Raw genomic sequence first — 13,223 nt, forward strand, 5'->3', positions numbered from 1 at the left:
AAACCGTGGCCAATGGGGTCAGGGGACCTCTGTTGAGATTCTCAGGACCTGAAGCCCAGTAATGTCACCACAGGCTGCTACCCTACTTCCTGCAGCCTCCAGGGCCCCTTGGTGTGGGCTGGACTGTCTCACTGCGGGGTGAGGCTTCCCCAGGGTTTTCCAGGATCAGCCACTGCCAGATGGTGAGGGCTTGATGTCCTGCCTCGTGTGAGCAAGCCCGGCTTCCTGAAGGATTTCTCTAGAGGCATGGAACACTGAGGCCCAGAAAGGCCTTAGGGGACAACTAGTCACCTGTGTGTGGTACAAATTGAGGAAATTGAGGCACAGAGAAACTCAGTGACCTACATTACTGTGCCTTAGCAAACTTCTTGTGAATAAAAGGGGAAAATGCTCTTATATTTAACAGTTTCAAGTAAGGAGCTGAACTCAAGCTGGGCCACCACATTTGGGTTGGCCATCTTGGGTCATGATGTAGTGAGAGACCGTGATGTAGCAAGAGTCCAAAGGATGAGGGTGTGAAGACATGGCTTCTGGCCCTGGTTCCATGACTTGCTGTCCACCTGAGCCATCCTGAGCCTCAGTGTCCTCACCTGTCAATCAGGAGTACTTATATCTGTGCTGCCTCCCTCAAAGGATTTTTGTGGGGAATCAAAGGAAAGCAGGGAATAGAAAGGTGTTTACTTGAAAACGTTATGAGAATTATCATTAAGATGTCCAAGCATCGCTTTCTTTAGCCAATGTACTGGCTGTAGGCTGCTGCTCTGCTCATGTCAGTCTGTGGAACTTCCAGGAAGTCCCTGACTTTCTAATATGGGGGGACTTGTTCCAGAAAACCTACATAGAAAGCTTGCTGGAGGTGAGAGAGGGGCTCAGGAAGGTGGAAGGAAGGTGGAGCAGGGTGAGGATGAGATGGGAATAGAGGTCAAGACCAGAGGCCAAAGATGGCATCTTCTATGGTGAAGAGGTCCTCTCCGGCCCACACCATGCAGACGACAGGTTGGGACCAGGAAGCCACAGACATGCTCTTGTTGCATGGTGAGGTTTCACACCTATTCACTTCTTTTTTCAGTCATCCCCACATTGTTGCATAAATTGTCTTAGTACCCACTATTTGTTCTTTTAAAAAATTAACAACCCTGCATGGAGCAGAGGAAATGAGATAAGATCCCAAACCCCACTTCTGCCCTTCAGTGTTCAGCCCAGTGCTGCTCCTTCTGTGTCTGGGACTCGCCTAAGCAGGAGTCCTGTCAGGTGCCTGGTTTTTCTAGAACCTTCACACCAGACCCCTTACTTTTTCTCCTTTGCTACTATTTCAGTTATCTGTGGCTACGTAATAAATTACCCCCAGATGCAGCAAACACTTATTATGTCATAGTTTCTGAGGACCAGGAACCTGGGAATGGCTCAGCTGGGTGGTTTTGGTGCGTGTTCTCTCAGGAGGTGGTAGTCAAGATGTTGGATGGGGCTGCGGTCATCTCCAGGCTCGACTGGGGTTGAAGGAGTCGCTCCCAAGCTTGCTTATGTGATGTTGGTAGGGCTGAGCTCATCTTGGGCTGTTTGACTGAGGGCCTCAGTTCCTTACTGGCTGATGACCAGAGGCCCCTCTCAGTTCCTTGCTATGTGGGCCTTTCCATAGGGCTGCTCATAACATAGCAGCTGACTTTTTTAGGAGGAGGGAGAAAGAGGGAGAGAGAGAGGGAGGGAGAGAGAGAGAGAGAGGTCAAAATGGAAACCCAAGTGCCTTTTTATAATTTACCCTCCAAAGTTTCATATTGTCACTTCCTTTTTTACTGTGTCTGTCAAAGCAAGTCATTAAGTTCAGCCCACACTCAACAGTTGAGGAATAGCCTCTCCACCTCTTGAAAAGAGGAGGAACAAAGAATTCAACGGCATTTTAAAAAAACACCACAGCCACCAACATTACTGGCTGGTGATTATTTCCATCCTGTTCAGCTCCAGACTGTTCAGTTTGACTTGCAATGCTGCTCTCCTGCCTGAGCACCAGCATCTCTCCTGGATCTGGCCATTCTTGGACTATATGCAGGGCCATTTGACCAAACTCTGGAGCTCTGGGAAAAGCCTCCACTAGGACCTGCCCCAGGCTTGCAGGCAGGGCTCTGACACCTGGGCCTGAAGAGCTTCAATCCAAGGTCAGAAGGAATGAACTGACTTCCAGAGACTTGATGCATCTCCTAGGGCAAGGATGGAAAGTGATGCTGGCAGGGCCTAGCTTTGGCCATGGAACCTACATTAAAAAAAATGACCCCTGCTATCAACAAATGGAATCAGATAAAGGCAATATTCCTAAGACTATTTTATATGGTATTTCCAAACCTGAGCCTGATGGACAAAGCCTGTGGAAGGAGAAGCATGTTGTGATATAATCTACTGGTGGATTCTTCCCTCTACAACGCTGAAACCACCCAGTCATTCAGAGAGCGATGAGGATCACTTTACCCAGTCCTAATCAGCAGTGGTTCACAGTGTAATACGTTCTCTTCAGTTCTTATCTTACTTCATCTCTCCCTTGATGGTAGTGGCCATGGAGGCCATGAAGGGCTCTCTTCAGGTTCTCCTCCTTTTGTGACCATTGTCTCTGTCTTTCTCACTGAATTCTTTTCTTGATGCCCTTTCATGCCTTTAGTTCTGGTGGTTACCCTCCCCCCTCCTCCCAACAAGGTCCTCTTTACTTTTCAATCTGTGGTCTCTCACTGAGTATCTCACCAAGTGCCAAGGTTTCATCTACCACCCACACCTGATGATTTCTAAATCTATATCTCCAGCCTGGTCCTCTCTCCTGAGTATAGACCTGTATTTTCTCAGTGACCCAAGGACAACTCCACTGAAAGTCTCATCACAACAAGTGCAATGTACCAACATGAATCTATTGTTACTCTCTGCAAAGCTGCTGTCTCCATCTCAGCTAACAGTGTTATCATCTACTCTGTGGCCCAACCTAAGAATCTCGGTGTTGTTTTTAATTTTTCCCTCTTGCTCACACCAATGTCCAGGCAAGAATCATGTCCCATTGACTAACTCTACCTCTCAAATGTTTCCTACATTAATCGCCACTGCTTCTAGGCTGGTCCTATGCTAGTGCCCCCACTAGAACATAAGCTGCATAGGAGTAGGAACTTTTATCTGTGTTATTCACTGCTTGGCACCTCACACAGTGCCTGGCACATTACACAGTGCCTGGCACATTGTAAGTGCTCAATAAATTTTTTTTGAATACATGGATATTGTAACTGGTCATCCTGCCCTAGCTGTCTCCACTATACCCTCTGTCCTAACCACCAGAGTCATCTCTCTAAAGCATGGGTACAAGCAAATCAGCTCCCTGCCTAAAAAACTCTGAGGATTCCTCACTGCTTACAGAGTCAAATTCCAATCTGTATGCCTGTATAAGTGGCCCTTCACAATCTTTCCTCTTACCTCTTCAGCATCATTTTATGCCACTTCCCTTTTCTCCTGCTCTTCTTGAGCTACTCTACTTTGCCTGAATAAACCACGCACCTTAAATTTCTTGCAATTTCCTCTCCCTGTAATTCTCTTTGTCCTTTTTTTCCGTTAGGAAATTCGTCCTTCAAGGCCCAGCTCAAATGCTACCTCCTCTCAGTGGCTTTCCCTAAGCTTCCCACTATTGACTGCTTCTCCATCTGTAAGCACTCTATTCATTCTCCTATTATAGCACTTATTACACTGTATTATAGTCATTTCAAAAAATATAACCTATAATAGTTATCTGTTGCTGCATAACAGATTATTCCAAAACGTAACAACTTAAACCATAAATATTATCTCATAGTTTGTATTGGTCAGGAATCTAGGTGTGGTTTTGCTGAGTGTCTTTGGATCAAGGTTTCCATGAAGTTGCAGTCACATTGTCATCCAGGGCTATGGTCTCACCTGAAGGCTTGACTGAGAGAGGATCCTGTTCCAAGCTCACTCGCATGGTTTTCAGCAGGATTCCTTTCCTCCCAGGAAGTTGGACTGAGACCTTTCCAAGGACATCTCACAACACAACAACTGACTTCCCTTAGAGCAAATGAGTGAGAAAGCACAAGACAGAGTGCCAAAGATGAAAGCCACAGTCTTTTTATAACTTAATATTAGGAGTGACATCCTATCACTTCTGTCGTATTCTACTTGCTAGAGGTGAGTCAGTTAAGTCCAGCCCACCCTCAAGGGGAGAGAATTACACAAGCTTACGAATACCAAGAGATGGGGATTGTTGGTGGTCATCTCAGAAGCTGCCTATCACACCTCCTAAACCTGAATTCCTCAAGGCAGGATCCACGCCTCTTTCATCTTTGAAACTTCAGCACCTAGTTTAGTTCCTGGCAGTTGTAGGTGCTCATTGAATTTGGTCAAATTCGATAGAATTATTTTTCTGTAAGAACCTGATCACAATAAAGTAAATTGCAAAGTCAGAAGAACCCTCAAAATTAGAATTAAAAATGATTTAAAAGACAAACTGAAAGACAAAGTGTTTAAGTGTCATGGACACACTGTCAGTCCTCTGTTTCTAGGCACTTCTATGATTTCTTCCCAGTAGCACATAGAAAAGGCCAGAAAATCAAGAAAGCATCATTTTTCTTTTGACTTGGTACAACTCTGAAATATTTTGGAAAGAAAAGAATGGAATGCCATCGCAAAGCTCCTCAGACGACTCGAGAACTTAGACCACCCGCAAGTCCATCTTCCAATTCATGGAAGATCAGCAGTTGGAGGATCACAGACAATCAAGTGTTGACTAATCACTGCTCTTTTCCACCAGCTCTCCATCAATTATACCATAAAATCCTCCCAGACAGAAGATTGCAGGGTCTCCAATCTGAGCAACAATTGCTTCTTCGGGCTCGCTTTTCCAAAGAAAACCCAAAGCCTTTAGCCAGCGCCCATGGCTACATGCTCATTATGTCCAGAGAGGCCTGATATGCACAGCCAATGTCAGGGATTCACATCCAATATTGATGTTGGTCTCTGGACAACGATTCAGTCTGGGCTCCATGCACTGCTATGGGATAAGCATCACTTTGGCAGATGGTTGCCTCCAATCTACAGTTCCAACTAAAGATTTAGAAGGAGGCTTAACCTGAGTTGCTCATGTTGGTGACCCTCTTCATCCATTCCTGCCTGGCAATATCTGCCCACTGTCACACAAACAGCTCAGTATTGCTCATGATGAAGCCTTACCCAAGGCCTCTGCTGCCTGCAGACTCATTGACCACCCATCTGTACAGACCCAACGTTTTACATAGGGGTGGGTGGTGTGGTTGATGAAAAGTGCTTTTGGTTTCTAGATTTCTTGTGCTTTCTATCATGGTATTGGACCTGGAATTGGCTAGTTCAGTGGAATATGTGCCAGAAATTCCAACAGAACTAACTGGTTACTTTAATTTCCTTCTTAGTTTCTTTCACATTGAGTGTCAGCTGGCAAACTTTAGAAGGCTTGTTTATTTCACCAACCGGATGGGCAATTTGGGATCACGAATATCTCTAAAAATAGTGTTTATAGGTGGCATAGACAGAGCCACAGCTTCATGGATAACAGATTCCTATCATTTCATTTAATATATTGGAAAACTAAGGCCTGTGAGGCAAAGTGACTTTTCTCAGGGACTCAGATGCTGCATCATGTATCAAATTGTGGTACTTGCTCCATGAGGGCAGGTTTTGGTTTTCCCCACTACTGTATCCCCAGTGCTGAGAACACTGCTGGCCACATTTATTTATTCAAAAAATACTGTTGAGGGAATGAGTAAATGAATAAATTATCCTTGGTACTCAGCTGCAGTGACTAATTAGGGGCCCTGGGATCATTACCATGGTTCTTGACATCTTTCTGGTACCTTGGCCCCAACCTGGGACAGTCAGGTAAGTTATATAAAACCAGGTCAAGGCTGTCCCATCCCCTTATTTCACTTTAAGAGGACCAACTGAAATGCCCTCAGGTTTATATATGAGACTACTCAGACAACACTTGACCATGAAAACTTTGGGAATTCCTAGGGCTATTTGAGAATGGAGCCATGAGCCCTTAGTGATTTAGGCCATTAAAAGTGCTCCTGGGCTTCCCTGGTGGCGCAGTGGTTGAGAGTCCGCCTGCTGATGCAGGGGACATGGGTTCGTGCCCTGGTCTGGGAAGATCCCACATGCCGTGGAGCAGCTGGGCCCGTGAGCCATGGCAGCTGGGCCTGCGCGTCCGGAGCCTGTGCTCTGCAACTGGAGAGGCCACAACAGTGAGAAGCCCGCGTACCGCAAAAAAAAAAAAAAAAAAAAAAAAATAGTGCTACTAATGTTCTTGCTTGAATGGCTTTCCATGATTATTGATGATAATGATTGAAGCAACAATCCCTGTGGCTTGTCTCCTGTGTGACATCTGGGTGCCCTAGAGTTTGACAGCTTTAAAGGAGGATAAACAGACCCCTAAGATGGGTCGAACTTGCTGATGGTAAAGTGTTTTAGCCAAGCAAAAGGCAGCCATGGCATACACCATAATTTATTTTGAATGCATTTTTGTTTGTATGGTCTTTATCCTTTCTACTCTCTTTCTCTTCTTTGTCCTCTTTGAAGTACATTAAAATGGTGAGAAAAAAGGGAGCCATGCAGGTGCCTCTGGAGTGCCACTGTGGTCCTTGATTTGTAGATGTCTTAGTGTTAGAAGAACATCTGGGGCAGATGGGAGGTAAGCCTGTAGACCATTGTAGAAGGTTTGCAAAGCAGGGCTGGAGAAGCAATCTATGTAGGGAAGCAATGCCCGGATAACATGCTTGTCACAATGTATGTGCACAGAGTTCAAATTCTTAATGGCTCAGAATTGGTTCCTCCCTTTACAGATTAAGTATAATAACTCAGAGCCATATTCCTTCCACCTGACAAACTGGGTCTCAAAGTGGAGGAGGTTAGAAACAGGAAGATAAGCAGAGAAAGAGAGAAAGGGAGGGAGGGAGAGACAGAGACAGAGAAGGAGAGAGGGAGAGAGAGGATAAGTGAAAATGAATGGATCTGATGGAGTGAGATGGTTTCCCAAAGTGAGCTAGTAGTATTTTTTCTCCGCAAATTACTCTTTAACATGGGTGATTCAGATTTGACTGCACTGTGCATAAATTCTTTAGCTAAAGCTTCTTATATATTTTTGCAATATGTAAATATTAGAAATTGTATGTGTGTACGAATATAGAGAACTGCTAGAAATTTGAGCCAAATTATTTTCTAATGAATGCCTATGGAGACTTGTTTTTGGTGCTTTTTCAGATTGGAATCGATCCTACATATTTTATATAATATGATTTCTATAAACCAGGCATCAGACCAAGGAGTACAATTTGAATTTTGCAGTTACTTGCCTGAGAACCATGGATATTTAGGTTTTCCTTTCCTGAGAAATTAGTTTTTAAGAGATCAACATTGATGAATAAGGTAATAAAATATAATTGGGTGTTTATAATTTCACAATGAGTAAATAATAGACCATGCTAGTTCCACAGTTATTTGCATCTATTTTATTTATGTTTTCAGCACATACCTAGCGAGATAATTTTAATTTTTTTTCTGGAGCTCTAATTTAATCAGTGATGTGGCTTAGCCTAGTCCAAATTAAATATTGGCAATAATGTAATGAAAAACTCTTTTAATAAGGATCATAATGTAAGAGACACATGTCATAGCCATTTGTAGATTTCTTTTTGCCCAGGGTTTGTTGAAAATGAACGGTGTTTCTCTCACTGTGCTGAGTATCTACAGAGTGACACTGACTGGTAAATGGCTCTGTTAGCTTCTAAGTCACAGTTGTAATGTGAACTCAATCAACAAGGTATATTTAGATATTTTTGCCCCTAAAAGGTTGGAAATATCCATGTGTGTGGGCAGTTGTGTATGAGCATGTGTGGAAGTAGGCAGCTGTAAATATAAAACTAACACTGGTTTTGCCTGGATATTTACCTGTGCGCCTTCTCACTCAAATACCACGGACTCCTGTTCGCTGTCCTTGAACATTGTCAGTGTCTATGCACATGGGTTCTGGAAAGCCATGACATGTATCCTTCAGGTGGCAACAGGGCAGTCCCTGCTTTCAGATGCCTGCCTTCTCTTTTTCACTGAGTTCAGTAGACTGCAATTTCATACATACCAACCTCATGAACAATCTTCTTTCTGAGAAGCGTCTCACATCCTGCTGGTTTAGCACCCCAAAGCCAAATCTCCGTTGTCTGAAAGCCCTGTCCAGAAGTTAGGTCTCCGCTCATGGTGGCCGTAGGTTATATTTCCTGTTTCAACTTGTAGGGAAGATTGAGGTCCGTTTTGGAAGGGGTTAGGGCTGGATTAAGAATGTCTCTTTACACCAAGTTCACCACTGGACCAACTGAACAAACGGGCAGAAGATTTACTGAACCCTCCTAATAGAACAAATTTGGAGGAACACTCAGGAAGGACTTGGTTTTTAATGATCTTGCTGGGATGAATCATACACACCATGCCACTTTCTAAATCCATTTTGGTAATTGAAATCTTATAAATGTCCTGTTGAATCATCTCACCCAGGGGACCTGGGAAGTGTTGTTTCCCCTTCACTCCATTGGGCTATTTAAATAGCAATGCCGGTGTGCCTCGCTTTAAGAAAACTGGATATATGGAAAATCTAGATTTCCAAGCAAGCACATTAGAGAATGATGGTTAATTTTACAAAAGAGATTAAGACAGGAATCTTTAAGTAGTGGGTGGCCATAAGTAAATTGCTTTACTGCCAATGTGCCTCTTTATTTTCTACTACCCTTGAACTGGAAAGACTATTATCCACTTACTTCCAAGGATTTTAGAAATTAGTTCTGGGCAAAAATAAGGACTTCTAGCAGTAAAACTTAGATATGAGCTTCTAGCACTTTCCTTAGCAACTTTTCCTTTTGTCCAACAGTATGCTTTATTCCAGTCATTTCCATGATAGATAAGAAGTCTTATCCCTATAGTTTTATCTGGGAAATGACTTTTCCAGTTTGTAGAGAAAGGCAGCAGACAGGCAACGTGTTCTTGTGGCACAGAAAGGAGGACTTAGTTCTGGGCATTGTTTTTGCACCTGCTAATGGCGGCTTGGGTGACTAAACTCTTTGTGTCTCACCCTCCTCAGCTGAGAAGTTGCATCCCCTCCTTTCCTCTCCCACTTGAGTCTGAATTCTGAGCTGAAGGAGCTCTGTAGCCAGAGCTGAGGCTAATCTTAGTCCTACATGTTACCTGGGATGGAGGCTGTGTGAGCTTCGTTCCCTTCCTTTGGGTGTGAAGGTCTTTGGGGGGAGGCTGGTGACTTTCTCAAAACCGGAACACAGGGAAAGCCCATGGGATTTTTTGAGACTCTTCCAACAGGATTTTCTCAAGCCCACTTGCTACTGTTCAGTGGTCCAAAGCTATCCCAGAAAATGTCTTCAGAGCTCAGCACAGTGGTCGAGAGGTCTTGAGAAGAGAGTTGGCTCTCAGTAAATATTTGGGGAGTGTTGTCGGCTTCATGAAGCATGCACCCCCCCACCCCACCCCCAGAGGCATCCAGAGGCACAGCTGGCTGTGGAGTTACATGTCACGCTCTGGAATGTGCTGACCTTCCTTCCCAGGGAAGGTGACACTGCTGAGGGTATTATTATTAGTAGGGCAGCTTCTGCTCAGCTCTGTCAGCATGCCCTCATTCAGGGTCCTTATCGAGCAATGACAAACTCATGAACCTTTGGCAGTCAACACAGCTGACTACCCTCTCCTTCTTGAAAGCTCTTCTCTGGGCCACTGTGACCCATCCTTGCACGGTTTGCGTCTTACCTCTCTCCAGCCATCCTTCCAGTTTCCTCTGTTGGTCCTTTCTTTTGATCTTCAAATAGTTGAGTTACTCAAAACTCAGTCCTAGACTTTTTTCTCTCTTCTTTCCTCTTCCTTTCTCTTTTTTCCCTTTTCCTAGATAATTTCATGAACTCTCATGGTTTCAATGACCACCTATTTAGCAAAAGCTCTTAAATTTACATGTCTAGTTCATATTTCTTTTGAGTGCTAAACCCCTGTATTTGACCATCCACTTGACATTTCCACCCAAAGTCTCACAGACTTCCCAAATTCAACATGCTCAAAACAGAGTACTCCTCCCCCTCCTCCATTTGGTCCCTATATGCTTTCTGTAGTTCCTCATTTGAGTAAGTTTCACTGCAACCCACCTTGTTTCTTAGGTCCGACTCTTGAGACTATTTCTCATCTCTTTTCCACACTTCCAATGCTCAAATAATGGTCAAGTCCTGTCAATGATTTCTTTAATATTTCTCCAATCTCCACCTCCACCATCCTTGTCTCTCTCCTAACAGCAGCATCTGCCTCCAAACTAGTTTCCTGGCAATAATTCTTACATCTCTACATTCCCTCTGTCCCCTCCCCCCAGTTCTTTCCTTAGACAGCAGCTCCTTCCTTCCTTCCTTCCTTCCTTCCTTCCTTCCTTCCTTCCTTCCCTTTCCTGTCCTTTCTCCTTTCCTTTCCTTTTTCCTTTCCTTTCCTTTCCTTTCCTTTCCTTGCCTTGCCTTGCCTTGCCTTTCCCTTCTTCCCTCCCTCCCTCCCCTTCCCTCCTTTTTGATGACTTAAATTTTTCTTTGTGTTTTCCTTATTTAAAAAAACCTTTTCAACTTTTTATATTGAAATAATTATAGCTTCCTAGAAAGTTACAAAATGTATTACTGAGAGGTGCCATGCACTCTTCACCCAGTTTCCCCCAATGTAACATCTTCTGTAACCATAGTACACTATCAGAACCAGGCAACTGACACGATGCAATCACAGACCTTATCCATATGTTATTCGTTTTACATTCACACACATGTGTGTTTATGCATGTATGTGTATAGTTCTATGCAATCTTATCAATACGTAACTCACTGCAGTCAAGGTTCAGAACTGCTTCACCGCCCAAATATCCCTCGTGCTGAAGGAATTCTCCTTTAAAAACACAAGGCAATTCAGTCACTGCCTTGCTAAAAATGCTTTAATGATTTTAAAGCCCCAAATCCTTAAATGAGGGCCACAAGTGCCCATGTAACTTGGCTGTAGCTACCTCTCTGGGCACTTCTTGCCCTCCTCCTTTCACTCGACAAGCCTCTGCCTACTGGCCTTTCCCTTCCGTTGACTTTGCCAAGCTCCTCCACTGCTCAGAGCCTCTCCACGTGCTGTTCTCCTCACGTGGAGTCCTTGCCCTCGCCCACTCAGCTACCTCCTCCTCATCTGCCAGGTATCAGCTTAAAGATCTTTTTCAGGGAAGGTTTCCTTGACATCTCAGACTAGATTTGATTCTCCTGTGATTTTTCATTGCCAATTATGGTTTTTCTTTACAGCACTTACACAATTATAGGTCAATAGGTATGTGTGTAGTTTATTAATTTGAGTTCTCTCTGACCAGACTAGAGGGATTTTGGGGGTGGGTGTCTTGCTCACCACTGTATCTTTTCTGTCTAGTGCCACGGCTGGCCTAGCAGGTGTTCCATAAACCCTAGTTCATGAACAATTACTGTAAGCTGGCTGGTTGTGTCTGGGTGTGCCCTAAGGCCGTGGAACAGGGCAACATCAACCTGCTGTTCTAGGTTTATGCTCCATGAATTCATCTTCAACCTTCCCAGGTGTCCTATCTGAGAACCTGGGCGTCTACAGCCCAGACCACCCAGAATCTCAAACTGGTATTTTCTCTCCTATTCCCATCCCAGTGTTCTGTGTGAGAGATCAGAATAGGGAACAGCCCTGGCTAGTGTTCTTCTGAGACCGATCTTTGAGATGCTGTCAGGAATATCAGCTGGATGTTCATCCAGGCTTTTAACGTAAGGCTTTGCTCTCCCCAGGGTCACTGGCCTGGTGTCACTTTGAGAGGGTTATTCAGAGCTGTGAGGGTTTCTAAGTTGCAAGGCTCCTGAGATGTCATAGAAATGCTTTTAGCTCAGTCCTCTCCTCAGTGCTCCCACCTGCTATTTGCTAGGCGTCCCCAACTCCCCTCACCATGAGTCATTCTATCCCCACCCTCAGTCTCAGAGATAACTCAGTGTGGTTTGCACTGGTGGTGGCCCAGATCTGAAGGGTCCTTCTATTGACTGAATAGACAGTATTTCCCCCAAAGGACCATGTTAGAACTCTGTGAGGGTTTGGAAAAGAAGAAATGGGGTCCTCCTGCTGGGATGTGGCTTTGCCAAGGAGTGGTGGTACCACGTGGGATCTTGACTGTCTGTGGGGGACACTGGGTTGGACACTGTGTTGGTTGCCCCTAATTGGTGTCCTGTCTGTACTATCCTTCTTTAGAAGCTCACAATCCCTCACGTGAAAGAGGCGACACATGCACCATATGGTGGATTTGGCAGAATTGGGAGAAGGGTGAACCCATAGCAATAGGCAAAACTGTCAATTCTTTTGTGACAGAATTGGTAAAGGGCTTTGCCCAGGGTGTCTGGGCAGATCCCCGTCTGATTCACAGCCCTGGGAAACCCGGGGACATCATCCAAGTTTCCCTTCCCTGCCAAATAGGAGGGCAAGGTCTTCACATTCTATCGCTCACAGCTGTCCTCCTGCTGCTGGTGTGCTCCTTTTGGGTAGGCAGTGGCTGAGAGCAGAGCCTAGCTCTGCAGGCCAAGCCTCCGGTGTAGGTCTGCTGGGGCTGGGTCCTCTAAGGTCATATTAATAATGTCTCTCCCTGCTCTTATTATTGGCTTGGCTAACGCGATACATAGGATGGAGAGAAGAGTTAGAGCCAGTGACGAGTCCTTTCGGGATAGACCTGGCTGTTGTGCACCCCTGCAGTGATGCCTCGCTTCTTCGCCCTCCCTGCCAGGCTGCTTCCCTCCATAGGGCCTGTTCCTGTGCAGGACGTGGACTTCTGCTTGTCCCCTGGGCATGGGCACAGACACCTTAGGTAGCAGTGTAGTGCCTCCCAGTGCCCCCTGAGCTCTGACCCCGGGAGCCTCACATGCTCTCTCTGATCTCCTCCCCGGTGCCCTAAGGCAATGTGCACAGCTTTGCAGGTCAGAGGCTCAGCTGCAAATAGCCCATATGTGTTACTTCCCACCACAGTTGATGCTGGGGAGATAATGCTGCAGACTCTCATGGTGTCGCCTTGTGCTGTGCGATTTCCTTTCTCTTTCTCTCTGATCACCACTTTCTGTCCTCATCAACTGGTTACATCTCTGGGGCAACATGGCTCTTCGGGCAAGAGGACTTGGATGACATCTCTCCCCAGC

The 13,223-nt window shown here is 45.1% G+C and overlaps 1 protein-coding gene across 5 annotated transcripts in view; it reads left to right on the forward strand.

Moving 5' to 3' along the window:
• DPF3 (double PHD fingers 3) overlaps positions 1–13,223 on the forward strand; it is a 274,103-nt gene that overhangs the window by 238,956 nt on the left and 21,924 nt on the right. The gene's annotated exons all lie outside the window — the stretch shown is intronic.

Source organism: Kogia breviceps, chromosome 3 (genome assembly GCF_026419965.1).
Source record: "Kogia breviceps isolate mKogBre1 chromosome 3, mKogBre1 haplotype 1, whole genome shotgun sequence".
Taxonomy (NCBI): Eukaryota; Metazoa; Chordata; class Mammalia; order Artiodactyla; family Physeteridae; genus Kogia; species Kogia breviceps.